This window comes from Peromyscus leucopus, chromosome 14 (genome assembly GCF_004664715.2).
Source record: "Peromyscus leucopus breed LL Stock chromosome 14, UCI_PerLeu_2.1, whole genome shotgun sequence".
Taxonomy (NCBI): Eukaryota; Metazoa; Chordata; class Mammalia; order Rodentia; family Cricetidae; genus Peromyscus; species Peromyscus leucopus.
The window spans coordinates 32,135,973-32,163,964 of record NC_051075.1 but is presented as its reverse complement, the minus strand read 5'-3'; the positions used below and the strand labels follow the sequence as shown (position 1 = coordinate 32,163,964).

General features: G+C 39.5%; 1 long non-coding RNA gene across 1 annotated transcript; it reads right to left on the bottom strand.

Moving 5' to 3' along the window:
* On the bottom strand, positions 1-27,969 carry LOC119088977. The gene is made up of 3 exons (XR_005092738.1): positions 27,831-27,969; positions 20,014-20,147; positions 1-509 (listed from the first exon to the last, which is right to left on the bottom strand). It is a non-coding gene; the product is annotated as an uncharacterized LOC119088977 (long non-coding RNA).
* Positions 27,970-27,992: the final 23 nt, after the last annotated feature.

The following is a 27,992-nucleotide window of genomic DNA, read 5'->3' as shown; positions in this document are numbered from 1 at the left end:
TTAGAGGTTTTCCTAGTGCACACTTTATTTCTTCCTTCTTTTCTTTACAAGCCCTATTAGTGGCCCTGCAGGAGGCAAGGCCGTAGCAAAGAAGCAGTCAAGTTCTTTTCGCTGACATTGTCATCTTGATCTGGACTTCGTGCTCTCCTCTGTGATTAACAGATACTTATGAATAGGTCTGTTTCTCAGAGGTGCCAGGGATATTTCAGTGATGACCATCTTCCTTAAACGGGACTGTGCATCAAATTCATAGCTAGCCATTCGCTTCTTTTTCAGTTTCTTATAAACATTCGGATTTGCAGTGATGGGTTTTGTTCTGTGGAATGCCTTTTGTGGACGAAGCCTAAAATCAGAGATGACTAGGTGCAATTCAGGGATTCTTGCCTCACTCTGTGGCTGGCATAGTAGCCAGACTGAATGACCTTGTGACCTAATCACACAGGTTTGTGTGAACACCAGTGGTAAAGGACAGAGCAAATAGGCTGAAGTTCCTTGCCGAGATCTTCTCCCTGGGGTGGAAGGACATTTTGTTAATAATTCCTTTCACATCCCTCAAAATTTTAAATCATTTTAGAACCTCAGTATGAGTAAAGGGTATAGAAGCTGTGAAATTGTGTAAATTATGTGAATATTTCTGCTATATCCTTTAAGGTATGATACATATACATATATATGTGCACACGCACACACACACATACACACACACACACGGTTGCTTGTTGATTCAGCCACAGTTATTTATTTTCTTTCTTTTTTAAATAAATTCCCATATTATATTTTTATTAAAATATTTTGAATCAAAATATAACTGAATCACATCCTTCCTTCCGTGTCCTCCCTGTAACCTCTCTCATATCCCCTCCCTCTACGCATCCCATTTCTTCCCTGACTCTTGGAATTGATGTCATTTTTTGATTTTTGTTACATATGTATTCATAAATACAGTTGCAGAGTCCATTTAGTGTGGGTTGGGTTTCTATGATACCTGGGCTGTCCACTTTGTTTTGGATAACCACTCATCAAGGAAGCTCCTTTTTGCAGTGAGCAGAGACCGTCACAGAAAACCACAACAGATCATAGAACTGAAAGCAATGGATCTGTGGTGCTCAGCCTTAACTAGATGTATCTGCAGTACCATTCCTACACCCAAAGCTCAGAGAGCACCAAGACAAAGGCAGAGGAAAAATTCTAAAAGCCAAAGGACCGAAACATCTGTTATGAGATTGTCTTCTAGAAATGACAAGAAAGCTACACCCATGACACCTCAACTACATGCCTACTTAAACAGGACCTAAAAATGATAATATAAATAGATGTGCTAACTTGAAAAAAGGATATCTCATGGGGTCCTACCACTAGTCATATGTGTTGGTCCATTCCTTTAATCACAGCAATTGGCAGAGGCAGGAGGCAGGAGGCAGGAGGCAGGAGGCAGGAGGCAGGAGGCAGGAGGCAGGAGGCAGGAGGCAGGAGGCAGGAGGCAGGAGGCAGGAGGCAGGAGGCAGATAGACAGAGAGATAGAGGCAAGAAGGTGGATCTCTGAGTTCCAGGCCAGCCTGGACTACATAGCAAGTTCCAGGCCAGCCAGGGCTACCTAGTGAGGTTCTGGCTCAGGAAAAAAAATAACTCAACCCAACCCAAACCAAAGCAAAAAAAACCTCCAAGCAACTAATGACCGCTGAAAGAGGGAAAATTAGCCTCCACTGTGGATGACCCCAAAGTTGTTTTCTTAGCATCCTGTTATATTTTTATTTTTCTTACAACATGCACAATAAAGCATAAAGGCATGAAGCAGAGAGACACAAACAATATAGTCCATCACACATGTCTCATGGAAGGTTAATGGAAATGTATGAAACCAGCAAGCTTCTGTGAAATGAAAGAATGAAGTGGTAAGGAAACACATAGAATGAGAGGAACTATGTGCCAGTTATGTAGTCAATGAAAGGCAAGTATCTAAAATAGTTAAGGAACTTATGCAACTTATCAGCAAAATAAAACCAGAGCCCATTTAAAAATGAGCAAAAGAAACATGATTCAGTGGTTAAGAATACTTGCTGCTATTGAAAAGGACTTGAGTTCTTTTACCAGAACCGATATCAGGCAGTTTCCAACCAGCTCCTGCAACTTCAGCCTCAGAGGATCCAACATCTTCTTCTGGCCTCCAAAGGCACTACAGAGAGGGAGAGAGAGAGAGAGGAGAGGAGGAGAGAGAGAGAGAGAGAGAGAGAGAGAGAGAGAGAGAGAGAGAGAGAGAGAGAGAGAGAGAGAGAAGAGAGGAGAGAGAATGTTTAAAATAAATGGGAAAGGAAATTAATCCCAGCATTCGGGGGGCAGAGCCAGGCGGATCTCTGTGAGTTTGAGGCCAGCCTGGTCTCCAAAGTGAGTTCCAGGAAAGGCACAAAGCTACACAGAGAAACCCTGTCTCGAAAAACCAAATAAATAAATAAATAAATAAATAAATAAATAAATAAATAAATAAATAAATACACACCCAAAGGAACATAGACAGCAGATATATGAAAAGAATGATCAAAACCATTAATGATCAGGTAAATGCAAATCAAAACAAAAGAGCATATCATCATTCACCTATTAAGTAACAAAAAGGTTACTATATAATCCAGCAATCCCACTTCTAGGTAATATTTATAGAAAATGAAACCAGTATCTCAAAAAAAAAAATGAATTACCCATGTACACAGAGGATTATTTGGAATAACCAAGCTATACAAACAACCCTTTTTTTTGTCATATGAAACAGTGGATATATTCAGCTGTAAGAAAGAAGTCCTGACATTTATGACAACATACATGAGCTTGGAGAATACCATGTTACATGAAGCATGCATACATGGTATTGAATTCACAGAAGCAAAAGTGAAGTGTTGGTTTCCAGAGACTGCGGGCTAGTGAGAAATGAGAATATCTTAGTGAACCATCATGTATAAAAAGCTGCCTTTGTAGATAATGTAGGAATAGCTTGTTACAATATGAAACTTAGGGGCTGGGATGATAGCTTGCTTGGTAAAGTGCTTGTTAGGCTAAGCATTAGGACCTAAGCTTCATTCCTCAGATCCCATGTTTGAAAAAACAAACAAACAAACAAAAAAAAACCAACAACAACAAGATACGGCAATATGTGCTTGTAATCCCAGATCTGGTAAGGTAGAGACAGGAGACTGGACTCATGGGCAAGCCAGTCTATCCTCGTTGGTGACTCTCAGGACAGGAGGAGACTGTCTCAACAAACAAGGTTGATGGTCCCTGTGGAAGAAGAAAATCCGAGATCGTCCTTTGGCCTCCACATATATCTCATCTGACCACATGTGCACCTTCACACCACACACACACACACACACACACACACACACCCCACACACACACACCACACACCACAACACAACAAGACTTAGAGAAGCTGCATCATCAGTTCATTCCCAGGCAACAACACACAGAAACAGCTTTAGATATCATTCCTTTTGAAGTGATGGAGCGGACATAGAGAGTAGGAGAACTGGGGTGTTGAAATTCTAACTCAGTGAGCCCGAGGACACCGACTTACTTCTAGAAAATCCTATACTAATGAGACAAGATTGGAATGAGAGTATTTCATGGTGCTTGCTGTGGAATTTTCCTCTCTTCCCGACAATTTTACATAAAATTTTGCCATTGCTGCTCATCTTCATCATTGTAACTCATGGTTATTAGATTCCTTAGATACACTTTTTTTTCTCCAGCTCCATCCACTTAGAGAATAAACTGATGTCTGTCTAAATCGGGAATTTATTAGCAAAAAAGCAACAGAGCACCTAGGCATTGTTTTCTGGTTTGCTTCTGAAAATAATTACAAATTCTTCCCTTTTCTGCATCGATGAGGCTGAAAATATATCTAGTACAGTCTTTACAGCAAAGAGAGTGTTTCACAGGTGTGGATAAGAGAGAAGCAGATGATATGCATGACTTTGATCCTTTTGGCTTTATTATTAGTATTTTAGCCTCTTTAAACAGTTTTCCTTCAGATGTCCTGGTTTCTGGAGTTAGTTTGCCACGTACGGGAAGAAAGGATTGATAGAGGATTATGAATTTGATTTCATTGGCCTCTCCACTAGAATTATATTCAGTGATTTGGAAGCAATGAGAAAGTCATTTCTAATTATAGAAAAATGTTTATGCTGTAGACAATTAATTGTAAAACAATGAATTTAAGAAGTCCTATGGACAGCTGTTCCACACAAACATGTATCTTTAGACATAATTCCATTTATGGAAAAGCTCTGAACTTCTTACTGTCCACAGGATTGGGCCTTTAGTTTTCTGTGGTTATAAATTTACATCTCACTGACTTTGCTAGTTCATTTCAAAAAAGGTATTCATTTATGTTGGTTACCATAGAAACTAGAAGTGCTCCATTGGCATGTAGCTCTCTGTGTATTTTCTTCTTCCTCCTTGCTTTTGAAGTCTGATAAATTGCTATGTGGCATTTTGTGTAGAATAACCTTTCCTTAAATTAATTTTTCATGAAATAAAGCTCCATAACCTTCAAATGTGTTGCTTTATATTAATCTAAATCCTAATTTTGATGCTTTTTTTTTTTTTTTTACAAAAATCCCAACTGATGACATAAAAACAAGTGTTTTCTAAATAAACTAACAATCTTTGGAGTTGATATTGAGTAGGATAAACCAAAACATCGGTAGACCCCTTTAGGGTATAATTATAAATATTGCTTTGATGAGCCAAGGAAAATGTTGTAAACCACATATTTAATTGGGTATATTGGCAGATGTTTTAAGCAGTTAAATAGGATGAAACTATTAATGTCTGTGTGCCCAGCTTTGAGCTGGGTTTGAGGGAATACCAACACTGAGAAATGAAGTCACAATTTGCCTTATCTACAAATGAATATGAATGTAGGGGTGATAGAAGCTGTGGGCATTAAATTCTGGACACCATCATTTGAGAAATACGTCCACATTTCACAATGACCCAACGGACTGATGTGGTGCCTTTGTCTCACCTATCCTGCCCACTGCTCTTTGTTCTCCTGCAACTGTTTTGATTTCGGGTTGTTTCTCTTTCTTGTCCAATTCTCCCAGGGCTCTTTAGGAGTCACACACAGCTAAAAAAAAATACTGGATTCCATATTCATTATAGGATATGAGAATCTAGTTCTCCTTCTGCCACTATCCAACTTTGAGCCTGTGGTCTTGACTAGGTCACTTTACTCTATCTCAGTGTACAAATGCAGTAAACCGAAAGTCCGGATGATGGTCTTTAAGACCCGGCTCAGCTCTAGGAAACCAAGTCTGACTCTATTATCCTAGAAAAGCTGCTATGAATTCAGTCGTGACATTCTGAATTCTTAATCTGTGGGAAACACACATGGCCATTCCCCAGGAGTTTCTGGAAGTGACACCATGAGTCACCATAGATAGGACAGTGGGTGGGCTCTCAGCCTTTGTCACATTATGGCTTCAGAATGTTAATGGATGTGGAGAAGTCATGGTTGTGAGATGTTTTTCAGTACGGCAGGATGTCTGTGAAGTGGCCTTGTGATTGAACCACCAAAGGTCCATACTACCTGCCAGGTAATTTGTGACTTTAACAAGAACTCTGTTCTACTACAGGGTTTCAAAGACTTTTATTGTTATTATTATTATTATTGTGTATAATGTGTGTAAGTGTGGGTACACATGTCCCATGGCACACCTGTAGAGTTCAGAGGACAGCATTCAGGAGTCAGTTTTCTCCTTCCACCTCAGGTGCCTGGGATCAAACCCAGGTTGTCAGCATTGCATGGTGAATGCTTTGACTAGATTAGCCATTTCATTGGCGCTAAAGGTTCTTTTTAAGTTTAGATATTGCGTTATCTTAGAAGCCACTTACAGTCTCACACATATGATATGGAGGCATCTTACTGTCTCTCACATGTTCTCTAAGGTTTCATTTCAGCTTTCTGTATCTATTCCCTCCCCTAGCACTTGTCAAATATTTGATAGTTAGTAACACAAGATGGGTAACACAAGGTTTACCCATCTCTTCACCTTTCACTGCAGATACATGTTATCCACCAGTTTCACAGTTTTTATTCTGAGCAACAGAAGAGTAGATGGGGAAACATTTTGTGAACTGGATGGTGCTATGGAAATACCTGTTATTGTGTGTAATAACTGTTTTGTTGTTCTTACCATCAGGAGACTACTGTTATTTTAGCATGGTGTTTTCTTTTTGTTAAAAGTAAAGTAGTAAGTGATAAATGTTTCCTTCCCTCTTCTCTGCCCTGTCTCTAAAATTCTCCCATAACTATTATGTGGTGTTCTTAGCCCTGTCCATATTTTTACAAAGGATTTATTTTTATTCTTCTGTTTTGTGTGAATGCCTGCTATGCGTGAATGGGTGCCTGTTGAGGCTAGGGGAAGGTGTCAGATCCCCCAGAACTGTACTTATAGGTAGTTGTGAGCCATCAGCCACCCTACTTGAATGCTAAGCATGGAACCTGGGTCCTCTGGAAGATCAATAAGTGCTCTTAACTGCTGAGCCCTCTCTCCAGCCCAGCTTTCGTAGTTTCAGTCCACCTTAAACCTGGTTCCTCTGTGAAGAGCTCACCTCATCCGCAGCCCTCTCAAAGGTCGTGGTTTTCCCTTCTGAATCTCCTTTACTTGAAGGATTCGTTTTGACCTGGAGAAGAGTTTCTTCCTTGTTACTATTTCAGCATCTTTGTCTCTTCCTTTATATATATCTACTATCCCGGGCTATTTATACCTTTATTATCTTAGTATAAAACTCTTTAACAAAATCCTATTGTGTTCTGAATTCTTTCTAGGTACCTGCACATTTAATGCTCACAGCAGTTAATGAAGCTGATATTTTATGGCCATAATTATTGTTCTGTGAGACAAAGCAAATGAGGTAGAAGGGAGGGGTTAAGGAGCTTGCCTAAGGTCATGAGCTAGGAGTCCCATCCAGGTGGCATGGCTTTTCTCGCCACCATTGCCTGCATTGGTTACTTTTCTGGCCTCAGTGACAAGTTACCCTGAGAGAAGTGACTTACAGAGGAAGTGTTTACAAAAGGTTTGCAGTTTGGAGGTGGAGTCTATCATGATGGGGACAGATGCAACAACAGTCAGAGAAGGATGGGAACAGGACCGGGAGGCCAGCAGGCCACACTGCATCTGTAGTCAGGAAGTAGAACCTGGACAGCGATTGGGACCTCGCTATAAAATCTACCAAGACCCATCCCCCTGTCATGGCCTCTGCGAGGTTCCATCTGTAAAGGTTCTAGAACTTTCCCAAACAGCACAGCTTGCTGGATAACCAGTATTCAAACACAGTAGCAATGGGGGGCGATTTCCCATTCAGGCCACAACACTGCCTTTGTCCGTACTCCTTCTGTCTCTGTTTCTGTATACCCCTTCACCTCAGTGTACCTGTCCTCAAAGCATTTTAACACCCCAAATAGTAAATATCTGCATATTGCTTATTATTGTCTCCCTATCAGAATGTCAGCTCCATGAAAAACGGAGACTTTGTTCTTCTGTTTAGTGCTTAGAAATGCCTAGAATATGCTAGACATTTAAAAGACATCCGAATGAATGAGTTAACAAATGGACAAACAAGCGAACAGGACACCACATGCTGGTACCTTAGCAGCTGCCTCGCTGCTGAGTCTGAGTCCGGGCACCGCAAGATGCTTCCTGCTGCAGGCAGGCTGGCTCCTGTTAGGGCTGGGTTAGGGAGCTCTAGAATTCTGTAAGGCTAGAGGAGCAGGTGCGGAGAACCACTCCTTCTCCAGTGCCTACTTTATTCAGTAGTTCCCCAGAACAACTGTCTCACCTCAGCTAAGCAGTTTCTTTCTAGAAGTCCCATGGCGGTGACTGTCACCAGCTTGCTGTTCTGTTCTGAACGGTTGCTGAGACACAAGCAGCCCCCCCCCCATCCCTCAGCACCAAGGATTGTGGGCCTTTGCATCTCCAGCTCTATGGATCTCTCCTCTAAGCGTCTACATTTTTTCTCATTACATTTTCTTTGTTCCTCTAACTGCCATGAGTGTTAGCTGCTGCATGACTATTTCTCTGGCTTATTAATATTCCCTTTTGTCTTTTCAATTTTCTAATAGGTGTTTAATATTTTTCCATATTAGAATTTTTATGCCCCGACTTGGCATCGTTGTTGTCTCCTGAGTATCTTTCAGATGAGAGTTTATTGATCTTTCGGAGATGAGACTTGGGGGATTGGCCTTGTGTTGTCCTTGAGTGTGAATGCAGTGCTCAGCTCTGAGCACATGTGTAAAAGGATATCAGTAATCCGTGGTATGTGGCGTTACCAAGATAATCGGGTTTTCATGTGTTCCTGTGCATGTGCCTAATCACAGAGGCAGCATCTGTAGCTGCGGGCCAGGATGACAGTAATGATGACTGAATGCACTTGGGCATGCGGTGACTTCCTTAAATTACATTGGGGTTGGGGGTGTGCTCAGAAGACATTCATGCTAAGCCCTTACATACAACTGAAACCTGTCCTGGAGATCCTGAGAGAATTTTAAAGGGATCTCTTATCCAAGGGACTTTCCTGGCAACTAGATACACAATTTACTTGTTGAGATTGTAACTATACAAGTTACAATTTATCTGGTTTGGTTATGTGTGAGAGAATTGGAAGACCTGGAATGGGGGCATCTGAGTGGATTCATGCTTAGTGTGAGACATCATTCAAAGCCTATTTCCATGAAAAATAACAAAAACCAGAAAGGGGAAAAAATCACACTTCAAATGATATAGAGTGTGAGGCACATTAATGTTCTTCAACAGAGGAATCTATGTCCAGGGGGTGTCAGTCCATACATTATACTGCCTCTGTTCGACAAGTCACCAGAAATAGGAATGTTTGTTTTACGTCTGTCAACACTGAGAAATGGTATCGGTTGTCTTTCCTGGTAGGAGCCATTACTGAGAGTCCTGTTGTCATTGATGGAGTCTGATGGGTTGCAGGAACCAATCTGCTTGTCATCAGCAGCTGTCAGCTGCCTCCTTGCCTCATTGCTCACCAGGACGTGGCTAGCCCTCCTGCTCTCAGTCACTGTCCCACTGTTTTAAACCATGCTCCCATCCAGTCTGGGTTCAGAGCGTCCCATTCTGCACCAGTGTTGCATGCGCTGATACACAGCAAGACCTTAGAGTTATCACTTTCTTTGTTAAGTTTAAAGCTTATTTTTTTACCTTTAAAAATTAAATGCATCTATTTTTATGTGTGTGGTGTGCGTGCAGCTATGCATGGTGCATGTTGTGTGTGATGCTTGCGCATTAGTGTGTGGATGTGCATGCTTGTGAACCCAAGTAGAGACCACAGCAGGGCACTGGTTTTTCTCTTTTGCTCTCTACCTTGTTGCCTCAAGACAGAGACTGTCACTGAGTGGGGAGCCTGACTTTTCAGCTATGCTAGCCAGGGTGCTTTCAGGATTCACCCATCTTTGTCCTCACATGCTAGAACTGTTGGCATGTACAGCCATGTCTGCTTTTTAAAGTGGGCATTGGAGTTTGAATTCAGGTCCTTGTGCTTGGAGAATGAGCATCTTACCCATTGAACCATCTCCTGAACCCCTAAATTAAACTTGTTTTGACAGATGCATGAAAGCATAAAAGTAATTAAGTTCTTTTCTAGCCTTAAAAAAAACAAGCAGTTTGTTACTGTTAACTGTACTCACCCCTGTATAAAATTGAACAACAGGACTTATTTCTCCTAGTTTCTCTCCAAACCTTCTTGGATTTGATGGACACTTTTACTAAAATAAATGCATGGCAGGGAGTTGGAGTACTGAGTTTCTGGACAAGTCAAGCTGTGTAAGAAGTGCAGCACAGTATTACGTGGGTATTTCATGCCTTTGTCAGCTTCTACTGGCTTCTCTATTCCTTGGCTCGTGGCTTTTTCTACCCCTCACTCTACCTGTACAGCCTTTATAAATCACTTACGCCAGTATTTCTGACTTATAAGATTTCCATGGTTGCATTTTGGTTTCCAAGATAACCCATGATAATTCCTCATTTCAAGTTGAGCTGATTAACAATGTTAATTCTGTATGCAACTTCCATTCTCCCTTGCCATGTAAACAAGTATGTTTACATGTTCTGGATATTAGCACATAGACTTCTTGGGGCAGGCTATTAGTATTCCTACTATATTCAATAGATATTTACTAAGTAAATAATTCAGATGAAATGCTTAGCATTCTCCTTGACATGCAGTAGGCCATTATCAAATTCTATTTTTCAGCATCCCCCAAAGTCATCCAAACATCTTAGTTGATCAAAAAAGAATAAATCACTCTGAAGAATTTAGGTAAACATTGTGTGTATAGACCATTTTTGGCTGGGGAAAAGGAGCATGTCCACCTCCATATATCCCTATGGTCTTGGTTCATCTTTATTCTTTAGGCTTTATCTGAATTTTCTATTGTGGAAATTTGTGCCCCAAATTTGTGTCCTTTTATTATAAGTATGCCACCATTATTTAAAATTCCACCAGGTGTTCTGACATTGGTATTATTCAATTAACTGAATATATGTAAATCATTTATTTCAGGGTCATTCATAATCACTCAGGAAAAATTGGTAATATTTTTTTATTTGGTAGCTCAGTGTTCTTGAGATTTTATCTGCTCAGTATTGAAAATTGCTCCTCAAGCCAGCCCTGAACCTCAACAAAGCCAAATGATAGTCAACGCTGTTAAGAGAGATGCCCATTTTTCGTCTGTCTTGTGGTGGTATGGACGGGGCCAAGAAGCCTTCCCCACTGCCCACCAGTGCCTGTGGCAGGTGGGAGAGCTGGTTCAAGAGTGGGAGAGCTGTCTCCGATCCCCACCAGCTGCAACACTCAGGAGAACAGGCTCTGTACCCTGCCAGGGAAGCACAGCAGATCCAACCCTGTTAGTGGAGGTGTGGGTGAGTCACACCCGAAATCAGGAGCATGGGACAGCTGTTCCCATTCCCCATCTGGTGGACCAGCTCTATGGCTGCCCAGGCCCAGACTCAGTGTTATGACTTGGCCTGCCCCAACATCCACCCCATCTATGATCTGCTGGGGCACATGAAGGGACCTGACCTGCAGACCCAGATCTGCAAGATCTCCACAACACAGGGCAAGAGCAGGATCTCCAGGAAGAGTCCCATTAGGGGCCCAGCATCGAACGTGTAATGTAGATCAGGAGCCTTGAATCAGACCAAGGACTCTTTCAATGAACACACTTGCAAGTAGAGATGTATGGACGAAGAGGCATAGGGCATGACTTGTTGGGTTACACTGCAGCTTCCATGGCGAGATTTTTAATTCCTTCCCTTTAAATTTTTTCTCATTTTATTTTCATTTTTTTTCTCTTGAATTTTGTTTATTTTTTTGGAGGGGCATGCAGGGGGTGGAGGGTGGATGTGAAGGGATGGGGAAATGAATGGGATCAAGATACATGATGTGAAAAACACATAGAATAAATAAATTTTATTAATAAAAAAAGAAAATTTCTCCTCAACAGAAGCACAAACTGATCTGGGAATTACTTTTGCCTATATGTTATTGTTACACACTGGAAAGTTATATTTGATTTAATTGTTTGGTTTGCTTTTTCTTTCTTTCTTTTCCTTCTTTCTTTCTTCTCAGTTATGAGGATCAAACCCAGGGCCTTGTCCATGGTAGGGATAGACCTAGAACCCTGCACTAGCTTACTACTTTTTTCTATATTATTGTGACATGTAAATGTATATACCAATATATAAGGACAATTTCCTGAGTCTGTTTTATCTTTTTGGTATGTCTATGATTTTAGGGCCGACAACTTGATATTGAGTAAATAATTAGGGGGCTCATGAGTGAGGAACTCCGGTTTTCCTTTCTCAGCAGTGGTCAGTTGTCTGTAGCTCTTCACCTGGAGATGAGGCCTTGTGGGAATTCCCTTTATCCATGTCTGCCTGTCAACTGGTGTTCTCATTGTGCAGGTTGACAATTTTAAATGATATGCTTGAACACAGAGAGGAATAGGGGCTTTGATATATTAGTGCATTTCGAAATGGTTTTCCACAATGAAGCCAAACTTTGAGAATATTTTGAAATAACTTACATTTACTGGCAGAATCTTCTGCCTTTTCTACTCATATCACCTATGGTACTCTTTAAAAGATTGCTAGGATCTATTCGTTTTTTTCTTCTTTTCACTATCAAAGTCTGAGCTGATGAAAGGAAAAAACCACACATATTTACAAGCTAACTAGAAAATTGAATCAATACTTTTCTTCTCAGAAAGACCTTTGTTTTTAGACTAGATGTCTTATGCAGTCATTTTGCATCTTATTATGGGAAATTTCAGCATTAGAATTAGACCTTTGTTCACAATTGCATAAATGTCTGTGTAGAATAACCACTCTACAGATCCAGATGTACTGTGTGACTCGTGTAACCTGGATCCAGTTGCATTATTCAAAATTTAGAAATTCCTCTTCTTGTTTGATGCAACATCAGTATTCAGGGTGTGTCAAATATACCCAATTTCAGTTCATGCCTTCTTGAATTTATTGCTGCAGGTTGAGCCAATTTTGATTTGATCTCTGTTAATTGATTTGGCATTTACTCTGAAGGTGCCATTAGGATTGTTCTACACAGCTCTCTTATAACTGATCGCGAAATAGGAGGGTGGTGTATAGTGGCTTGTTTGCGTAACTGAAGCAGAAAAACTTATACTGAGTTAATATGTTCCAGAGTTTCTAAATGCATCATCAAACTTTTCTTTCAAGCCCTGAGGGCTTCATGCTTAGCTAAAAGGATTTAGCTGTGTGCTGAACACATACAGTGTAATGCCATGTCAAAATGTGAGAGAAAAGGGATCCCATTTCCTCGGTTTGCTTTTTATTGCTGTCAGTGGTTTCCAGCCTGACTCTTGGTGCCAAGTAGTTAGGAACAATGTTATCATTGGAGAACAGTGTTTGGGTTTAGTGCTTTGTAATGCTAGAGCTGACAAGTCAGACTTTTAGAGCGAATCTCCAGAGTCATGTGCTGTGCTCCATTTGTGTGTGCAAATCGCCTCTATTGTCTCTAGAGAGCTTTGGCCTTTTAGCACGGGCTGGGCACATCTAGTATAAGGACTTGCTTGATTATGCTGAGTTAGAGCTTTAGTCTTTTTATGCATTCAATCCAGTAGACAAGAATATTTTAGTAATGGTCCCCTTCTGCTGCAAAAGGAAACTCCTTTGATGAGAGGTGGTAGCTATACTTCTCTGTGGGTATAAGGATAACTATTTAGAACACAGAAATTATAAGCATTTAATGAAATTGCAATAGTAGGCTCTTTAGAGTATATTACTTCACCAGCCCCAGGTAGTTGGCTAGGTTTATGATACCAGGCCATAAGTGGGCCATAAGTCTGGTTAGATATCTGTTCGTTACCACCAAGATAAAAGTGCTGCTATTTCACCCTTGTGGATATCTTTCCACGATGGTCTGTGGTAGGAATTACCATGGGAATTACACTTTGGTAGGAATATTGCTTTCCTCCTTCTGCATTTTGAATAACAGCTTTAGATTCTAGGAAAGCTAGTCCTTAGGTAGAAGGCGTTCTGTTTTGTTTCTAGCAGGATTCTTCCAAGTACTGTGTCCTAAGTACGCTGTGTCTTGAGCTATAGGGCTTTTCCTTTATGTCCTTAGAGGAAATGAGCCTACTGTTCTAGGAATCTCTTGGACTCCCTGTGAACAGCAATCAGGAATCTACCACTGGTTAATATGCAGAGAACAACAAACCATGGGGTGCCCAACTCCAGATGATACATTTCCAACAAAATTTCTACACGTACATACTAGGGAACATTGTAGAAGACAGCATGAAAGAATGTCAGACCAGAGGGCCCATGTAGGTACCCCGTGATAGTGTCTTCTATATATGACAAGAGGCTTTACCCACGAAATCTCAACAGTATGGTTGCCTAAACAAGACATACTTAAGGACAACACCAGATGACATACCAGCATGGATGTAGGAAATCTTGCAAGGCCTCATCCCCTAGGTGAAGAGTTACAAGTAATCAATGAACCACTGAGAAAGGGAGAATCAGTCTTCTCCACCGACAAACACCCTGATAGGTTATTCAATACCAAGTGCTCAGCCCTAAACACATATGATTTTGAGCAACACTAAATGGACTCAGTAGGTCATATGTGTGTGTAAAATACATATTTATATACAAGAGGGGGTCTCAAGCATACGAATTTGAGAGTGATGGGGGGTGACACAGGAGGAGCTGAGAGGATGGGTGGAGATGATTTAAATACAGTGTTCATACATGAAATTTCCATAAAATAAGTTAATTGTCTTATATTTTTCTCAATTGTTGTAATGGTTTCTTGTGATATGTATGTTGGGCTTTATGCTTTCAGAAATAGTAGATGTGAAGATAAAAAAATTTGGTAATACAGAGCTGTATAAAGCAAACAAGTGTTGGGTGACAATTGGGATGTTCTGTCCCTGTGAGAAAAACAGTCAAGGTTCACTCAAGTTTTTGAGTTCCTCTGCTACTTAGATAAAATTAAGCTATAGCTTAAACCCTACAACCCTATTGCAAAAGCTTTTTTTTTCTTTCTAAAATATGTCAGTCTATCATCAAGTGAAATGTCACAGAGGGAAGAGGGCTAGAAGGGAAGTTATAAGTGGATGATTTCCACTCAGATTTTCTCTGAGTAAAACTGAAGTCTGATGTTCTTTCTATAGAAACTGCTGGGGCTTATGTTTGTGCAAACGATCTGCAAGTCTTCCACGATTTCAAGTCAGAATGGGTAGCAGGGATGCTTACATCCCGCTGAAGTTCTTTCTCAGCAAGTTTATAATTTGTCCCTAGAGGATTATTCTAAGAACATTTTTCCTTGGCATGTTTAAAATCTTTAGGTTTCTTTTTATAATAAAGAATTTTTAATAGCCTTTCAAATAGCTGAATTTGCATTTTCAATAGTTTCTTTTCTGTCTGAGCATTCCTGCTTCTGTTATAATTAGAAAAAGTCCAAGAAGAGCTTAGGCATTTTCATGTTTACATGATGCCCCATCTATATAATTTGAAATAAAAAGTTTTAAAAAGTATTGATGGAATAACACAATTTTCATTCAAGGAATTCATTCATATTGCTATACATGGAATAATTATTTCCTCAAACAGGGTCATATATTAGTAGTTCAGGAAAAGACTGAACTTACAGGAGTCCTGCAAGTAGCCACATTCTACAAACACATTAATAAGATTTTAACTTCTATATTTTCCATATTGGGAGAAGTAATGCTCTGTACTTATAAATTGTCTGGAAGAAAAATATAATATTTTATATATGTATAGTTTATAATCTAAAAATGGGCTTTTAAAAAATTTCTCTTTGCAGCTGGGCAGTGGTGGCACATGCCTTTATTCCCAGCACTCGGGAAGCAGAGCCAGGCAGATCTCTGTGAGGCCAGCCTGGTCTACAGAGCAAGACCCAGGACAGGTACCAAAACTACACAGAGAAAGCCTGTCTTGAAAAACAAAAACAAAAACAAACAAACAAAAATTTCTCTTTGCTGTTAGCTTTTCAAGAAATAGGAATTGGGAACAAATGTTAAATCCATGTAGGGATCCTACATCCTTGGGTGAAGAAAAAGATATTTCTTGGTCGAATTTTTGGGGTCACTTATGTATACTATCATTATCACCTGCTCAACATCCTTAGTCATCAGGGAAATGCAAATCAAAACAACCTGAGATACCATCTTACACCCGTCAGAATGGCTAAGATCAAAAACACTGAAGACAGTTTATGTTGGAAAGGATGAGTAGCAAGGTGAACTCTCCTACACTGTTGGTGTGAATGCAAACTTGTACAACCACTTTGGAAATCAGTAGGGCGGTTTCTCAGAAAATTGAGAATCAGTCTTCCTCAAGACCCAGCTACACCACTCGGGCATATACCCAAGGAATGCTCAATCACACCACAAGGATACATGCTCAACCATGTTCATAACAGCATTATTTGTAATAACCAGAACCTGGAAACAACCTAGATGCCCCTCCACTGAAGAATGGATAAAGAAAATGTGGTGTATATACACAATGGAGTACTACTCAGCAGAGATATCATGAGATTTGCAGGCAAATGGATGGAACTAGAAAATATCATCCTGAGTGAGGTAACCCAGATTCAGAAGGACAAACATGGTATGTACTCACTCATAAGTGGATACTAGATGTAAAGCAAATGATAACCAGACTGCAAACCACAACTCCAGGGAGGCTAGCTAGTAAGGAGGAACCTAGGAAAGACACACGGATCACCCAGTGATAGAGAAATGGATGAGATCTACATGAGCAAACTAGGGGTGGGGGGGCATAATGGAGGGCAAGGGACAGGGGAATGAGAGCTTAGGGGAGTGGGAAGTTCGAGCTGGAGTGGGAACAGAGTGGGAGAACAAGGAAAGAGATACCATGATAAATGATGGCACCATGGGAATAGGGAGAAGCAGTGTACTAGGGAGGTTCCCAAGAATCTACAAAGACTCTACCATAGACTACTGGCAATGGTCAAGAGGGTGCCTAAGCTGACCTACTCTGGTGATCGGATGGCTCAATACCCTAACTGTCATCATAGAATCCTCATCCAGTGACTGATGGAAGCAGATGCAGAGATTTATGGCCAGGTCCCAGGTGGAGCTCCAGGAGTCCCATCGACAAGAGAGAGGAGGGATTTTATGAGCAAGAGATATCAAGACCATGACTGGAAAAAGTACAGGGACAACTAGCCAAACTAGTGGAAACACATGAACTGTGAACCAATAGCTGAGGAGCCCTCTTGGTACTGACTAAGCCCTCTGGATAAGCAAGACAGTTGTTTAGCTTGAACTGTTTAGGGGGCCCCCAGGCAGTGGGATCGGGACCTGTCCCTCGTGCATGAGCTGGCTTTTTGGAGCCTAGTGCCTATGGTGAGACACTTTGCGAAGCCTTGGTGCAGGAAGGAGGGGCTTGGACCTGCTTCATCTGAAAGTACCAAGCTCTGCTGACTCGCCATGAGAGACCTTGCCTTGGAGGAGGTGAGAATGGGGGGATGGGTTGGAGGGAGAAGGCTAGGGAGGTGGGAGGAGGGAGGACAGGGGAATCTGTGGTTGGTATGTAAAATGAATAGAAAATCTCTTTAAAAAAAAAAAAAGAATCTTTCAATGGTAAATGACTGTGCCCTAGAAAAGTTGTCTCAGTCCTTTGTGTTAGAACATTTTCTGAATAAATTAAAGCAGCTAGAGTTGCTAATTTTGGGGTTGGGCCAAGGAAGAGACATTATTCTGTAAGCAGTTGAGTTCTGATCAGAGGCTGGGACTCCCAGTTTGTGTGTCTTGTTTCTTCACATCGTTTTCCTTGCATCGTGGTTACTTTGTCTTCATTGCCAAGTTCTCTCCATTCTGAAGGGGAATTCCTGCATCATTGGAGAGGAACTAGGCTAACCATTCTCCTAGGTCCTCCTCTGGCCCCTAGAATGTGTCTTGTTTATTAAGGGCCTGGTATAATAAAATTAATATTTCATTTCATTTTCTTATGTGAGCTTTTTTTTTAAAAAATTGTTATAAACTGCCTTTTCAGCTTCTTTGTCTGGTTAGAGCAGGTTGTGAACATTCTGAACTCTAAGAAAACAGCACCATTTTCTAAAGTTAGAGGAAGAAGAATTTTGGTGCCTGCTTATTCTTTTCAATTGGAAGTTATAATTTAAACTATATGCCATATAATCACATCAAAGGTTATGACATTAAAAGATCTTCAGACCATTAAATTTATAAAGGATCTGTTGTTCAATGGTTTCATAGGGAAATAATCCATTCGGCCAATTTACCATAAATAAGTGGCCAAATTTATATATATATCTTTCCAGAGTAATAGGACAGTTAACTGAAATCAGTAATATCACTATCCATGTGGAAAGTAAAAATAAAATTAAGAGAAAGATGGAATGGGTAAGGAAGGATAAATACATGAAAGACAAACGGAGACACACCACACACACACACACACACACACACACACACATTCACTTTATGCATCGGGGTATGTGAGATCTTATAGAAGCTGTGACATTTGGCTGAGAAAATACCTCACTAGGCCTTTTCCAAGCAACTCTTCAGTTCAGGAGCCAAGGATCCTTGCTATTGAGTCTCCATCAGGCCTTTTACCAAATGCCCTTAATTTGCTGAATATAACCAAAGTCCAAAAAAGTAAAGTCATCGATTGTTATAGTTCACATGATCTGCAATCTTGGGGTAAAAGATATTTAAAAGAGGGAAGAGATGATCTGTAATGGTAGATAGAATACATCAGAATAATATGTAATTTAAAATTTTAAGTAGGTGGTAAATGATTTCTGAATATTTGCGAATTGTTAATATGAATACTGATTCTCCTTGAATGATGTTTTATGAAATTATTTTTTAAAATATTAACTCTCAGAGGAAGTGAGTGGTAGCTATACTTCTCTGTGGGTGTAAGGATAAATAAGATTTAAAATGTTGCAAGGGATTATGCTGGTCTAGTGAAATGGTGGTAGTAGATTGTTTTCTACATTCCATGTCCCCACTAGCCCTGGGAAGCTGGTGAGGTACAATGCAGAGATCAGTGGAAAGAAGGAATCAAGCCCCAACCTATACATCTACATCACTGCTCCTGAATCTATGGCACATGGAACATTGTGGAAGGGGGAGGCCAAAAGACCGTCAGAGCCACAATACCAAGGAGTCTGTAGTGAAACAGTTTCTTCTAAAAATGATTCCACGAACAAGACTGGAAGGTGGCAATATCGATGGACATATTAGCATGGAAGAGGGGGAAATTTTCAGGACCTCACACCTGGACAAAGAACTACAGGCAAGTAATGAGAGAAGAAGAATTACACTCTCCTGGTGATGAGCCCCTTATTGGTTGTTCATCAGAATTGTCAGCCTTAAAATCTTTTATGTACGACAATAAAATGGACTCAGTAGTGTATATATACTGTGTGTGTATATATATATATGTGTGTGTGTGTGTGTGTGTTTTAAATGTTAAATTATGTATTATTCTGATGTATTCTATCTACCATTACAGATCTTTTCTTCCCTCTTTTTAATTCTCTTTTACCCCAAGATGGTAGCTCATGTGAACTTTAACAGTAGGTGACTATATATATATATATATATATATATATATATATATATATATGCATACACATGCACATATATAACAATAACAATAATAATAATAATAAAAGAAAAAGAGGCCCAATATTTTTATATAATTTATGCACATCATCCCATAAATTTTAAGTCATCTCTAAACTACTTATACTACCTAATACAATGTAAATGTTGTATAGATAATTGTTTAGGAAATAATGACATAAAAAAAGACCATACATGTCTGTCACATTTTTTCATGAAACATAAAAATAATTTTTGTTAGGTTTTTTTGTTTTGCTTTGTTTTGTATGTATGAGTTTTGCCTGCATGTATACATGACTGGTGCCCTTAGAGGTCAGTAAAGGGCAACGAACCCCTTAAAACTGGAGTTGCAGATGGTTATGACCCACCATGTAGTTGGTGGGAACCAAATCTAGGTTCTCTGCATGAGCAACAAGTACTCTTAACCACAGAGCCAACTCTCTATCCCACTTTATGAATGTTTTTGATTGACTCCATAGACAGAGAAAATATAGACATGAAGGGACCACTGAATTTCTCCCTGCTGCAGCTCAGTCTGTCTCAGTCTCTGTCTCCTCTTATCTCTGTAGCAGAGTTTCTTGGCTTTTTCTGCATATGTACTGAAATGATAGTTTTCAGACTGAGTGGGGAGTCACTATTCTCAGTCAATTGTCTTTGATTATCTCAACATCTAATTTTAAAATGTCTTTGAATTCTTCAAATTAACACTTCAATTTCATTTCAAGTACACTCTTGACTTTATCCCAAGTCACGTAGTACTGTGACTGCCCTCCTTATTTGTTATTTCCATGACTTACCAGTTCTCTCCATTGAGCTTTACTTCCTCTTTCTCATTTTCTTTCTGAATTTCACTTTGCACTTGTCTTACATCCTACATGGCTTTAGGTTGTATTTAGTCTCCAGTTCCTTTGTACTTCTCTGCTCCATTACCCTGGAAAACATCCAAAATGCGAAGCAATGTAATTATTGTGATTCTATGAATTTGTAGACGGGTTTTCTGACCACAGTAGGAAAAAACAATTGTAAGGCTTGAAGATTCAACTGATTAGATGGTTTTTACTTATGCTTCAATGACAACGTTCTGTTAATGCTGATCAGTTCTACTATTTTTTTACAGTATATATTTTAATTGCTTCAGAACTTTACTATATCATAATAGTCCTTACCTTTTCCAATGAAAATGAAAACACTATTTACTGTGAAACATATGGAAACATAGAAAAGATAAAAAACAAAATAACTTATGTATCCTTTATGATATAGCCTATAACTGTATCATTTTATTTCTTTCAGTGAGAACTTTGTGTATATAACATGTATACACAAACATATGCATATATATGTGTAATATATTTATCTTGTGAAAATAAGCTTATTAAAATTTGTGTCTTTCTTTTAAAATTAGTATGTATTCATGGTTATTATCTGTCTACTATTTTTAGTAGCATAGTTCTTAATGGTTACACAATATTTAAAAATAAAAGTATGCTATTTGCTATTCCCTTATGATTAAAATTGGAAGCATCCAATTTTTGGTATGACAAATATTTTTTCCCTTCATCTTTAGCTTAAAGCTTTTTGAGAGTTGTCTACCTGTGAGCAGATTCCTTCTTTCAGTATATGCCACATAGCTCCAAGCTAAACTTTTCGATGAGAATACCTTAGGTCCATTCAGTTAACAACCACACTGACAGATAGAGATCAGACCCCTCACATCATCCAACAAGAGTAACCACTATGTTCAACCATTTTCTGCTGTAGTGTCTACAGCACAGCTTCCCAGTTTTCTATTTATGAATGTTCACCTTCAGTTATGTTTTTTGCTGGCTTCTTTTCCTGTCTTACATTAACTACTCTATTGGTTAGCAGGCTCAATCGTAGTTATCTTTTTGGACTTTGTTAGGTCAGAACATCCAACTCATGACTGTCAGTATTGCCTGTATTTCCAATGATGTCGCAAGTGTATCTCATGCCGTCCCTATGATATCTGGAGTTGTTCATCCAGTAAATCTCCTAACACCTCCATTTTTCTTTCCATAGGCATCTCAAAATAAAAATGTTCAAATTTAAACCTGGATATTGTTTTTACGAGCTGATCCTTGTTTCTCACTCTCTCACCATTTCAGTAAATGGTATTTCCATTCACACAGCTTTAGAAGCCACTAGCTAGATAATCATCCCTTTAAAAATATCTTTGTTTATTGAGGATTTCATACACTTATTTAATGCATTTTGATCCTACCCATCCCTCTGTAGATGCCTGAAGAAAACCGACTCTCTCTTCCCCAGAAGCCTGCATTTCCTTTGTCCCCTAGTTCTAATCCAATTCTTGTTAATTACAACATGGACCAATATATCCGCTCTTCTCGTTTCTATCCACACTGCTGTCCATTCATTATTTACTTGCAGTCATATTTTCCAGTCCCAATTCTACCTGGCTTTTAAAAGCATGCTGGTAAGGGCTTTGCTATGGGTTTTCCTTTCTTGTTAGCATTGTACCTGCTTGTTGGAATTTTATTCTTACCTTCATGACACATAAACCTCTATGATGACCTCCAAGATCCCTACCCCACACCCTGCCGTTATACAACATGTGTGTGCATGGAGTCTCTAAATCACATGGACTATTCACTTTCCTACTTAGGTTTTGCTGTATGGCAAAGTGCAAGGTTCTCCTCTAGCACACTGAAAAGAGATTGTCCTTGTAACCTTCCATGTTGTAAGGTGACTATTTTGACCAGGACGTGATAGCAGTTGAAAGCTGATCCAGTTGTCTGCCAGCAAGAAAAACAGGGCTAGAGGCATTCTGAAGCATTCTGCTGGTGCTCAGTGAGCCAGAAAGAGGCTCTGAACACAGATCACAATTTCTCCCCCAAATGATACAATTTAGCCTGCTGGGATTCATAACAGACAATTCTGCTCATCTTTGCCTCAGCTCGTTTTTTGTATATTTTTTATTAAGATTTTTTTTTTCATTTTACATACCAACCACAGATCCTCCTTTCACCTCTCTTCCCACTCCCCAGCTTCCCCCCACTTCCAACCCACCCACCATTCCCTGCTCTGAAAAGGTCCGGCCTCCCATGGGGAGTCAGCAAAGCCTGGTACATTCAGTTGATTGCCTCTGCTCTTAGCCTTGGCTCTTATTGAAACTGTGAGATAGTACATCTGTATTGGTTTAAGATGTTACACTTTACTCAAGTGACTCTTCTAACACAGAGACTATAAATTGTCTGATGCCCTGAATAAAGTTTGCTATTGCATGATAAAAAAAGATGCTACATTTGTGGCCATTTACAATGCAGCAGTACAAATGAATTCTCATCTCCCTCTTCCCATAACTATCTGAATACAGAGGACAGAAATAATTTTCTAGGGTTTAAAACAAAACAGTATTTCTTGATATATTCTATAAGTCACGGTGCCCCTTATTAACTTCTTCCAGCACATTTTATGTACCACCACACCACTCCTGGCCTCCTTCCTTTCATAATTCCCAAGAATGTGGACATTGCTTCTTAACACAATCCCCACTTTTTATTGTTTCTCAATTCCATACTCTTTCCTACAAATCCTTCTCTCCTCATCCTCTAAAAGTACTTTTAACAATTCACATTTTTGTTTGAGTATTTCACACATAGGTTTTGATCAAGTCTAGCCCCTATTCCTTCCCCTCCAGTTTCTCTCCTCTCCCCACATACTTTTACGTACCAGCTTCATGTGCTCTTATTTAAAACCATCTATAGAGTTCACTTAGGGCTACCTATAGGTGTAGGACACTCGGCTGGAGCATGGGGAGTCTTTTGGGGGCCATATCCCCACAGAATACTGAATTTTCTCCTCCCAGAAGCCACCAAGTACCAATAGCTCTTCAGCTAGAGGTGGGATTTCATAAGCCCCTGCCCGATTCCTGCTGAGAGCTTTCACTGACATGATCTTGTGCGGATCTTATGCATACAGTCAGAGCTGTGTAGTGGGTAGCCATTCCAGCTTGGATCTGGAAGTTTCAACCTCCACCTTTCAGCGTCCCGGCACAGAGAAAGCGCACAGAGAGAGCGCTGGCCCATCCCACTTCTGACACCAGATGTAGTGTGCTGTGGGATGGTCTGTATGTCAAATTGCTCTGATTGTTCAATAAATAAAACACTGATTCGCCAGTGGCCAGGCAGGAAGTAGGTGGGACAAGGAGAGAGGAGAATTCTGGGAAGCAGAAGGCTGAGGCAGAGAGACACTGCCAGCCACCGCCATGACCAGCAGCATGTGAAGACGCCGGTAAGCCACCAGCCACATGGCAAGGTATAGATTTATGGAAATGGATTAATTTAAGCTATAAGAACAGTTAGCAAGAAGCCTGCCACAGCCATACAGTTTGTAAGCAATGTAAGTCTCTGTGTTTACTTGGTTGGGTCTGAGCAGCTGTGGGACTGGTGGGTGACAAAGATTTGTCCTGACTGTGGGCAAGGCAGGAAAACTCTAGCTACAGTAGTGGGTAGCCATTCCAGCTTGGATCTGGAAGTTTCAACCTCCACTGTTCAGCGTCCCAACACAGAGAGAGTGCACAGAGAGAGAGAGCGCTGGCCCATCCAGCCTGCCTCCTAGGTGTGACAGTTGCCATAGTCTCAATGAGGGTTGGAACTTCCAGATTCAAGCTGGAATGGCTACCCACTACAGAGCTGCAATGAGTTCATATACACAATGATTCCTGCAGACCCACCAGCACATATGGTTTCATTGCAGATGTCTGGTTAAGGTTGTGTACACTAAGTTTTCCTATAGAAAAGTAAGGTCCATGAGGGCAGGAAACCATGCCATCTTGTTTTGTTTGTTTTTTCCTAACATCTGAAATATCTTTGGAATATATACATGTGAAAAATATTTCTTGAGGTAGCTATTATTTCCAATATTCAAGTTTCTTGAAAATATAATTGTTGGTAATCTTTCTCATGTATTTTTTTGGTCATCTGTTTTCATCTATAATTTTGTTTTTACTAGTGGTCTTTGGTCTTCTATTGTCTCTATCTTCATATTGATTCCTAAAGTGTTTTGGACATTAAGGATCTTTATGTGATATTTTGGCATAATTTTATGGTTTCTCCTGACATTAATTTAATTTACTTTTAGGCACACAGAGATTTACATTTTATACCTGCTGCCCTTATCATCCATTGATTTAAGAACATATTCCAGGCTTTATCTTATCTGATCTAGTCAGTTAGGAACAAAGCATTATAGGTCACAGTTTATATATTAGGTCCATATTAATTTGAAGCATGTCTGATACCTCTAAATTATGGCTTTCAAATTCATTAAAATTCTAAATGAAATTAAGTGCTATTCAGAAAATTTATTTTTGGTAAAATTAAATGCAAATTAACTGGCAGAAGCCTTTTAGAAAACCCCTCTGGTTCTTTGATTATGGTAATATGTCATGTACAATATCAAAATACTTGTCAGTTCTGAGTCTGAATATAAATGCCCCAGTTATTCAGCCTGAAGTGCCAGCAAGGCAGAAGTCATGAGTGTGGAGCTGGGAAACCATGCTACAATAGTTCCTAGTGCTTCTACAAGGAAGTTCCCAAAAGTGGGTTACAACAACAGACATACATTTTCTCACATTCCTGAAGGCTACAAATCCCGAATAAAGTTGGTGGCAGAGGTAGGCACTCTCCTGGGGTTCATTCTTCATTATCCCTCATGTGTTCTGGTAACTTTAGACACCTCCCACCTTGTGTTGCAAACTCCTCTTTCTACCCCCATCTTCTCTGTCTTTGTGTCTAAATATTCTTCTTCCCATAAGACTAGCATTTTAATGTGATTACATATGCAGAGACTTAAAAAAAAAAAAAAAAAAAAAAAGACCAGGTCTCCCTGTATAGCTCTGTCTGGCCCTAGAACCTGTTTGTAGACCAGGTTGGCTTTCAACAGAGATCTGCCTGCCTCTCTCTCTCTCTTTTTTTTTTTTGTTTGTTTTTTGTTTTTTGTTTTTCGAGACAGGGTTTCTCTGTGTAGCTTTGTGCCTTTCCTGGAGCTCACTTGGTAGCCCAGGCTGGCCTCGAACTCACAGAGATCCACCTGGCTCTGCCTCCCGAGTGCTGGGATTAAAGGCGTGCGCCACCAACGCCCGGCTCTGCCTCTGTCTCTTAAGTGCTGAGATTAAAGGAGTATATCTTCATGCCCCCCCCCCCCGTCAACACCCTATTCTTAAATAATGTCACATCTACAGGTAATAAAATTAGAATTTCAATTTCATTTGGGAATCATAGTTTAAAAATCAATAGATGTGAATCAAGTGAGAAGTTCTAAGTCATGTGAGATTACCAAGAAAAAGGGTTAAATTCCAAACCTTAAACAGAGAGTAATGAGATCACCACTTGAACCATCTGTGAAAGCATCTGTAGGCCTTAAGAAAAAGTATGAGATTATCAGAGAAGCTTTTCCTGGTGTGGACAGAAACAGATGCTGAGATCCACAGCAAGAGACAGTTCTTGGAAACACATTGGTCTAAATGGGATATCTCCATCAAATCCCTCCCCTCAAAGCTCAGGGGACCACAGAGAAGAAAGAGTGTCCACGTCAGAGGGTATGGAGGACACCGGGAGAATAAGGCCCCCTGAATCAATTGAGCAAGGCTTATACGAACTTAAAGATACTGAAGCAGCAAGTACAGAGCCTAACCTGGTCTACACCATGTCCTCTGCATACATGTGCTTTCGGCTTAGTATTTTTATGGGACTACTGAGTGTGTGGATGAGCATGTCTCTGACTTCTGTGCCTGTTCTTGAGGCTCTTTTCCTTCTATTGAGTTGCTTGTCCAACCACGATGTGATGGTTTTTGTTTTATCTTATTATATTTTATTTTGTCATGTTTGGCTGCTACCTCTTCTTAGAAGCCAGCTGTTTTCTAAGGAGAGACAGAAAGGGAGTAGATATGTAGAGGAGAGGAGGTGGTGGAGGAGCTGGGAAGAGTAGAGGGAGGGGAAACTGTAATCAGGATATATTGTTTGAGAAAAGAATATATTTTCAGTAAAAAAAAAAAGAAGAAAAAAATTAGCATGAGAAAATGTTCCATGAAGTGCCTCACAAGCCTGTTTAGAATCTTAGGTAGAATCATTAATTGATTGTATAGGCATGATCAGTCGTGGCTATGAGCTCACTATTACTAGTAGAAACAAAGAATATACTAAAAGAATTCAGTCATAATTAGGTAAGATAAAGTTCTTACTCATTTAATGTATTTTTATTTTTAATTGACATAGTAATTGTAACACATGGGTTAAGATTCAATCATATGTTGACTTTCAATGTATGAATTCAATGTGTAATGATTAGAATAACTGGCATATCTATCATCACAGGTATTTGTCATATGATATGACATCATATCATAAATAAATATATTTTTGTATTGGGAATATTCATTGATTATTTTGAATTTAAAGTCAGTTGTCAAGTATGTATTTTCAGAGTTCTGGAGACCTGAAAGTCTAAGGTAATCAGTGTGTCAGTTGATCTGTGTTTCTACTTTGTAGATGGTTTTATTTTAGAAGGTTCTAGAAGAACCTCTGGGCTTAGGTTTCAATTTATGAATTTGGAGGAAGATACAAGGGATAGCACCCTTGTATATATCATCCATAGCACCACTGTGTGTCAACAGGCATTGTTCAATTTGCTTTCATGTTGTCTAGAAGCAATAAAGAAAATTTTGAAATATTTTTGGATTAATGCTATTATTTAGCAAACATTCATTATTTTGACCCTTGTGAGTGCATTTTAAAACTTTATTCTTGTCTTGCCTGCTTTTGTCAGCTAAATAGTATTTTTGCATGTCTTTTGATCAATCTATATCTTGTAGTGTTCTTGTGTTATATATGAGTAATAGGTTATATATATAATAACACACACACACACACACACACACACACACACACATATATATATTGAATGTGATAAAATCTGAACTTGCCACCTATGATATGCCTCTGTGGGTTTTCTCTTTTCCAATTCAATACAAATTTTTATCAGTTAATTTGTTATTTGATAGTTTCATAAATTGTATACAATATATTCTGAATGCCCTCCCCTCTCAGCCTCCCTCATTCTCCTTTTGTCCCTATCAAACCCCTCAATAAAACCAGTCCCATTCATTACTAGAAAGATGATTTTTTTTTCCACTTGTAGCATTCATTTCATGTGGTTGTTCAGCACAATCTATAGAGACTGCTTTAAAAACATTTTTTTCACCTTGGCATATATTTAGGTTCAGTAGCTTCACATCTTTAAATCTTTGGGTAAAACTACTTTCTACAATAACTAGAAATAAAATTAGAAATACCTTAAGTTGTTTGAGACTGAAAACATGAATTATCTTTTGGTAGTACATGGCTGTGGTCACTGAAGGTTAAAAACAAAGAAATGGATCTTCCGTGGATATTGACTTTCAAATCACGAGTCTTCTAAAAAGTAGCAGCTTTTTTCAAGTCCTATAAACATCCATTTAGCAGACATTTCTACACATATGTTAACTCTAATAATTGACAACCTTCTCCAGCATACTGAGTTCTGTATTATGATTTGTTAGTAAGAGGAAAAGAAGTTGCAAGCTAAAAAGCATCACCTTTAACAATTAGTGGTATTCTTGGAGTTAAATTCTTGTTCATTTGGGAAAGAAATGTTTCTTTCAACCTGTTTTCTTTTTTTTAAAGCTAGACACCTCACTTTTAGTCATTGCTTATGTGAATACACCAAGCTTAAGACTGCTGAGAATATAACTTCCGGA